The following is a 7,568-nucleotide window of genomic DNA, read 5'->3' as shown; positions in this document are numbered from 1 at the left end:
TGTTCAAAAGAACAATTTTTAACAAATTTTATTTTTGAGTATGTTAAGAAAAATTCCCATGAATAAAATCTGATTCATGAGATGTAAAAGTGGTGCAATTAAATAGCAGCCAATGTTGAAAACTCTTAAGCTAATAATTGATTCATTGGTTTTTAAAGAGTGAATGATATGAAAATGTTCAGATTCTGATAAAAGTATTTAAAAGACTGATAAAGTTGTTTAAAGGGGATATTTTGCACTGTCAGATTATTTTGTGGCTTTGTAATTTTTGCAATCAATACTTGTGGAGAGTAGAAAGGAGCCGCTTTCACTAACAATTCTAAATATTTTGGTTTTTTCAAAATGCAAAAGACATATTGATTTCTTCAACCAAACTATGAAGGTAAGATTATCCATGTTTCTATGTGGTGTTTGTCTAATCCTTAAATGAATTCAATGATGGTAAAGCCATAAAGAATTTTATATCCAGAATATTCTATATCAACATTTTATATCCTAGACATTTTGAGCAGACCCATTCATATGACTCCACAAAAAATACATTTTACAGGCTTCGCTATCACAATAAAATCTAATAAAATTTTTGGTTGGCTGAATTTAATTTAATAAAAGTTATCACAAGACCATATTGAAACTTTTTTTTTGTGCCTTTTGTATTTTAGGCCAATCTTAACTACTATAATATCACCTCACATATCATATAAGCCGATTTTTAGCGTGGAACGGTTCTTAATTGATAAGTTCTTATCATATCTATAAGATTGATTAAGTTGATAGGTTTTTAAGTGCGTTTCTGCGATTCTGATTTTAACCAAAATAGGGGAAAACGTGGCGTCACGGATCAGCTGCTTGGCGTTTGGTATTTACCAATTATTACCCGGTTTTGGACTTGGGTTACTCTTTCGGTTATACAGTTCAGTTATAAGAACGCTATGCTTAGATTGTAAAAAATTGATTGAGGATTACGATATGGTGTGCGCCCTTTATAAATTGAGAAAAATAAATACCAATTAGTTTTAAATTATCAAGGAGAATAAGTATTAGTAAGGTTGAGGACCTGGAAACGACAAGCAATTTGCTTGATGGTACCTATTTTAGAAATTTTATATCATGTTATATTTGGTACGCATACATATTTTATATTCTTTTTAATTATTTCATAGTAAAGTAATATTACGCTACTTAGTAAAAAAAAGTTAAATTTAAGGAAAGAACATTTAAAATTAATTTCAATTCGGCAATAAGGTGTATATGGCTTCATCCATGCAAAGTTTCATGACCATTTAGATCCAATAAAAGCACAATAGTTTATTCGAGAGAAAAGAGTGGCTAAGGCTCTGGAAAATAAAAAAAACGACTTCATTTTTTAATCAAACAGAAAAGAAAAAACAAAATCATAAAATCTTTGCATCCTAATAATTCATTTCAGCGACTGTTTCTTTAGATCAGAATTTTTAAGTGGTGGGGGAACAATGCGTTACACTTACTTGTCAAAATTGTCAACCAAAAGAATAACCGCGGTTCTTCCAATTCAACGCAGCTATAGTATATCAGAATGTAATAGTTAAAGCTCATCTTAAATATGTATATTTTCACATCCATCCCAATTCAGTTGGCCTAATTAGTAAAATATTAATTTAATAGCCTTAATTTCACAGTACCAGAAAGTAACTGATATGAATATGCTATAAACATTACCTAAGTGTTACCCCTCAGATTTAATATTGTGGCAAAAACATCTTGTTGATAATAAAATTCATTACGCATATACGAGGGTTCTATTCATTAGGACTCAAATCCACTAACAATAAAGTAGGCCCTGGCCCTGCAAAATCATGCAATATCATTGTAAAGCACAGCAGAAGATTTTTATAGACCCATGCATGTTTGGAGCATTGACGTTAGTGTAATCTGTAAAAATGAGTAGAGGTAAAGTTATTGATGGAAAAGTTCTATTAATCATAATAACCTATTCAAAAATTATTATTATTTGTTAGGTTATTATTGTTAGGCGTATTAGTTTAAAAGCATATAAAATTATCACATATGAATAAAAAGTGGAATCATTTTGGATAATTACAGCCATTATTAAGAATTTTTTCTATTTGAATTCCTAATTGAAATGCGCTTCTAGATAAGATAAAGACAACTGCCACTATCTTCTAATATTTTAAATTAATACACGACATTTGAAACTTAAAAGAAAATAGGAACTCTTATTTATTAAATCCATATTAGTTTTAAGAATTAAATCTATAATAATTTACATGACAATAGATATGAAACCTCTCTTGGGGTATGAATCCTGTCCCATGTTAGTATAAAAAAACCTAACATGCACAATTTGTAAACACAAAGAACAAAATAAATAACCTGCTCTAACTCAAAACAAAATCAATTGCCAAAAACAGCTGATCAGCTGTAACAGAAAGAGACCATACAAATGGCGGCGCTATATGCATTCGTTATGTATAAAATTGGATGCCTATATGGTTTATGCACTTTCTATCTTTATCAGATTTTTATGTGTTTTTTCCATTCGTTAGGTATGTTAATTAAAACAATCGGAAATAGTAGAAAATTTATTTACACACTTAACTACGAGAATACGATATCCCATGACTTCCAGAAAAACTCACTAGGCACTAGGCGATTATTTTAAGATAAAAGTTGCAGCTAGTTTACTTCACAACCAGTTTTCAACTAATATGAAACTTTTGCACCCACACGGATGCGACAATATGAAACGTTTTCCATCAGTTTTGAGTTCAGTGTTGACATAGCAGTATAATATAATCGATAATAATTATTTTTACAATGTTACGTTCTGTTGAAGAAGACATGATTAATTATTATCATTACCGCCGTCGACAACCAAGAGCATGAAGAGAATACTGGGTCCATCCATACATAATGGAAAATCGGAATTCTAGACTGTTTGTAGCAGCACGGGAACTGTCTCAAACTGATAGAAAGTTTATAGCTTTTTATCGAATGTCGAAAGAATCCTACCTGGAATTGACAAGAATAATTAGCCCTCTCATAGAAAAGATAGACACAAATATGAAGGAATGTGTGCTGGACTAATTTTTGTTTTTTGCTGAAGTTCTGTGGCAATAAATAGGAGATTTTAAAACAATATTATTACATATTTTAAAAAAAGTAACAAAATATATTAGTTATGGCCATAATATTGACCACTCTGTATATATATTTGCTGACTATTATGTTAACGTTGCTTTGTATTATCTTTCGCTGTATTTGCTAGTTTAAGTCTATATAATATCATGTAACGGCCTTATGCCTCAATCTTCGTTGTACCATACTTGCTGCTTGTACTTATTATCAAATAAAAACTGTTTTTTAAAACGTGCACGATAAGAATCATAACTTGCGCAGTCGGGTAGGATTGGAGCAGTTTGTGTGATCCAGTATTCACGTCATCGGGACGCCGTGGTCACTGCAATCGTGAGTTTGACGACACTCAGCTCCAAACGAACGTCGAAGCTGTGAATCAACCCTGAAGTGGTCTACCACGGGAAGAAGAACAGTCGAAACACCATTTGGCAATCAAGGCACAGAGAAGAGGTGGCTGACACGGAGATTCACCTTGATTAGGAAAAGGTTGACATCTCTCCGTCGAGGGGTAAGTGCCCAATCCTCTCAGATCCTTTCCCTTTCTCCGGTTGAGCAAGTGGAAAGTAGTTTTAAGTTTATATTTTATATATTTAATTGTCTTAAATACAAAGTATATAACAATTTAGGATTTTTGAATTTGAAGAATTTCAAAGCAATTTTAAGTTTATTTTTGATTTAATTGTCTTGAATACAAGTGTATGACAATTTATGATTTTATTCTGAAATATTTAATATTCAAATAATATTATTATTAGATTTTATATATCTAGTCCCTTATGAGTTTTAGTATAAAATACTTTTATTCAGTTGAAAGTATAACAATACTTTTATTCAGTTAAAAGTACAAGTTAATCGAAAAACACAAATCAGTTTTAATAGGCGCGAAACTTTAAACATGATGAGTGAACCACACATTATAGACGTATTAGCGACTAGGTTGGCTGAAACTTTAAATTTAGAAACTATTCAAGCCGAACATCACTGTAAATTACAACCTTTTAAAAATGTATGTAGACACCATTCGACCATTCGATGGTGATATTAATTCTTTAAACAGCTTTATCAGTGCAGCTGATTTTCTTTTTGAAACTTATAATAATGATAGTGATCCTATTTTAAAACATTATTTATTAAGGACCATAAGAATGAAGCTCACAGACCGTGCTCAAATTTTAGTAGGTAGTCGCATGGAATTAACAGATTGGTTATCCATTAAGAATGCACTAATTACGTGCTTTAGCGATAAAAGAAATTTAGAATGCTTAGAACAAGATCTTATTGTGGCTTTGCCCATACGTAATGAACATCCACTTGAATTTGCTAAAAGATTACAAGTTATAAGAAGTAACTTAGCTCAAAAAAATAATAACTTTGAATCCCGCGAAATGGATGCAGCTACAAAATTAATACATTTACGTCAATATGATACCATTTGCTTAAGAACATTTTACAAATTCACATAAACAAAACCATTCTTATAATCAACAACAATATTATAGACAAAATTACCCCCAAAATAATCAAAATCTCCGAGAAAAATTCTTCAACATTTCCTAGAGGCCCTGTACCTATTCAACCAAGATACATACCTCAAAGACCCCTTCCAACAAACGAACAAGTATATGGAAAACCCAAGAACCTGTTTAAACCAACAGGCCAAGTTCCAAAAGATAAACCTGAGCCCATGTCAACTCGTACAACTTATACGATACCCAGAGATCCTTCTAACAGAAACTTTAGGTCTCAAGAAATCTTCCAAATAGATAACTCAAATCACGATGACTGCCAAAATCATGAATATGATGACCCCCAATGCGATCCATCAGATTATCAGTCAGATTGCCCTCATGAAAACGCTACTTGTCTAGGTTATAACGACCCAATTGAAAATTGTGATTTAGAAGAAAATCAAACATCTTGTGAAAATTAAAATTTTTATACAACCCCGATTTTACATCCTTAAAAATGACTTATGAAATAAACACTCAAACAACCAATAATAGTTTAACCTTATATAGAAATAAAAAAATCCCCTATGAAATTATTAATTGACACTGGATGTTATCCTTTCATTTTAAGACCCTCAATTGCTGAAAAATATTTCCCAGACAGAATTTATCAATTTTCCTCAAAATTAAAAACCAGGTGTAGGAGAAAAAGAAACTCTTTTCAAAGCAGATATTCCAGCATTTAAGAGATTTCCAGAATTCAAAACAAATGAACCAATTTCATTTATTTTGTATGATTTTCATAAATTTTATGATGGAATATTAGGATTAAAAGAATTAACTCGATTTCATCTCAATATCGACCTGACTAATAAACAACTCATTAATTTAACTGGAAGCCTTATATTACCCTTTAAATATCGCGAACCTGAGTCAAGATAACGGTAAATGCACACGAAATCCTTAATGCAAAAATTCCTGTTACCACACAAAAATTTGTCGATGTTGTTATTCCTGAAGGTACTCTTGAACAATTATACGTGCCCGAAACGATATGTACCGCAGAAAACGGTTTTGCCTGGGTAGACGTTTACAATAGTACCGATGAAAACATATCCGTTGACTTAGATAAACCTTTTAATTGTTATTTTTTCCCCAAAATTATAAAAGAAAATTATAACTTTTTACATATAAACGAGTTTATCAATCAAAAAGAAAAATCCCATTTTTCTAATAATCCTTAAAAAAAGAATTTCGACATCAAATCTCAAATAAGATACGCTCATCTAAATGACGAAGAAAGAAAAGAATTATTTAAATTAATTCGAGAATTAGCTGATATTTTTCCGCTACCCGTTTATCCATAACGAAGAAATCTATATGATGGGAAATGACTCAATAATTAGCAGCCCTGGAGATATTTCCAATGACATAGATACCTCAATACCTCTCTAATGAAAATGTTACACTAGAAGAGTTAGATTAACTAACTGAAGTATTTGATTCGTCTTAAACACAAACTAATCCTCCAGAAAAAGAAAGTAAAATCAAAATTTTACAAAATATTAAAATAAGACCAGGGGGTCCATTAACAAGTGGAGAAACCACACACTCTGCTACAGAAGACCCAATTCTAAATATAACTTCTACAGAAAATTGTTTTAACGCCTATACAAATCAAATTTTAATAACCCATGGCTTCAATAAAAACAATCATGCTTTTAAAACAACTCATTTTGGACATAAAAATTGATACCATTTAACTTTAACTGAGAATTATGAAAATGAAATAATTTACTTCTTTAAAGAATATATAAACCCCAAAGTTATACCTTGTTTATTTATTAAACAAACTGAAATCAATAATCTAGAAAATAAAGTAGCTACTATTTTATCGAACACATTCAGACGCAATTCGTATAAATTAGTGATATCTAACATCTTTTTAAATGATATAGTCGACACTCAACATCAAAGAAGCTTAATAGAAAACCACCATGAAAAATCATGTCATAAAGGTATTAATGAATGCTTAATGTCTCTAAAGAAAATGTATTACTGGCCTAACATGAAAAATGACGAACAGAACTAACTGAATATATTAATAATTGTGACACTTGTCAACCGGCAAAATACGATCGTCATCCCTTAAAATTAAAGTTTTCATTAACCCCAACTCCAAAAGAACCTTTAGAATCAATTCACATAGATACTTTTCAAATATCCAATATTAAATTATTAACAGTAATCGATGTATTTTCACAATATGCACAAGCATACCCACTAGAGCCTACCAATAATGCAATAACTGTTTTGGATAATCTATCGATATTTATTAGTCATTATGGAATACCCCAATTAATCGCTTGTGATAATGGTACTGAGTTTAAAACATCCCTTATGATAGATTTTTGAAAACTTCATAATATCAAAATCCACTATACCATACCAGGCAACTCTAATAGTAATAGCCCTGTGGATCATTTACATTCAACCCTTATTGATTCCATTCGAGTCATAAAGTTAAAACACCCAAATGCGACAACAAAACAACTCATGCTTTATGCCATTATGAGATACAATTGTTCTGTACACCGTAACAAGACAAACACCCTTTGACATAATAAACGGACGTTTAAATGCTTTAGAGCCCTTTGATTTGACAGACGAAATTATTTCAATAAATATGTAAATGATCGAAAAGAAAGATTAAAAATAATTCATGAACAAATTTATAATCAGTCAGTCAATACAAAAACCAGATTAAATGAAAAGCAAAACAAAAATCGCGAAATACCACCCGAATTAAACCTTGTTAAGAAAATATATATAACGGGCAAAACAACCTTAAGAACCAAGGACAAACCCCGTAAAAGAATTGAATATGTAAAACAAGATATAGGTAACAAAATAATAACACAAAAAGAGAAAATCATTCATAAAGCTTTAATTCAAAAGCCTAAAACCTTACATGGAGTTTTG

The sequence above is a fragment of the Anthonomus grandis genome, chromosome 20 (assembly GCF_022605725.1).
Source record: "Anthonomus grandis grandis chromosome 20, icAntGran1.3, whole genome shotgun sequence".
Lineage (NCBI taxonomy): Eukaryota > Metazoa > Arthropoda > Insecta > Coleoptera > Curculionidae > Anthonomus > Anthonomus grandis.
The sequence above is the reverse complement of the archived record's forward strand: the minus strand, read 5'-3'. Positions refer to the sequence as shown.